This window comes from Orycteropus afer, unplaced genomic scaffold (genome assembly GCF_000298275.1).
Source record: "Orycteropus afer afer isolate SDZICR_OR568_19922 unplaced genomic scaffold, OryAfe1.0 scaffold00448, whole genome shotgun sequence".
NCBI lineage: Eukaryota > Metazoa > Chordata > Mammalia > Tubulidentata > Orycteropodidae > Orycteropus > Orycteropus afer.
This window is the reverse complement of record NW_006922035.1, coordinates 2,267,155-2,267,770: the sequence shown is the minus strand read 5'-3', so window position 1 is coordinate 2,267,770 and position 616 is coordinate 2,267,155. Positions and strand designations below refer to the sequence as shown.

Below are 616 nucleotides of genomic sequence, written 5' to 3'. Positions count from 1 at the left end.
TGCTGAGAGCGCAGCCCCAGAATACGTTAAAGGTTCGTGCGAGGAATGAGTGAGTGAATGAATGATGGCCATGCTGATTTAACTGGAAATCTCCAGGCCAGAGTCAACACAACGGCGGCTGGTTGGCCACTTATTGCCAAGGGACGTGTGTTTAATCAATAGCATGCTGTTGTCTGAACTGAATTGTCACTGTTTTCCAGTGCAGAGAAGGAACGTGGATGTGGATTTGGATTTCTGGGGTGTCTTGGGAGTGCCAGGCCTGGTGTCCTGCAGGCACGTCTCACGGGGCTTGGGGTGGGGTTAGTCTCGTTTAGAGGCAGTGCCTGCCCTTCTGTTTGGCCCCTGGGTGCTCTGGTCTCCAGCTCCGGGCCCCAGAGCAGCCGGAATGGAGGCATGGCCCCTGTGATCTGTGTCCTGTGAGCGTCTGTGTCTTTTCCTTAAGCCCTGTCCTCACGTGAACCAGCAAGGCCTTTGTAAGAGGGCGTCAGGTCAGCACCAGTCCACTACTGTGGCGTCTGTCATTGAACGAGGAAGATAACGATGGGAAGGGGACCCATTCTGCCCAAATGCTGATGTGCACTCAGGGTTTACATTCGGTGAGCTCATGCTCCGCACA

The 616-nt window shown here is 54.5% G+C and overlaps 1 protein-coding gene across 1 annotated transcript in view; it reads left to right on the top strand.

Annotated features, from left to right (window-relative positions):
* TMEM132D (transmembrane protein 132D) overlaps positions 1-616 on the top strand; it is a 554,449-nt gene that overhangs the window by 21,121 nt on the left and 532,712 nt on the right. The gene's annotated exons all lie outside the window — the stretch shown is intronic.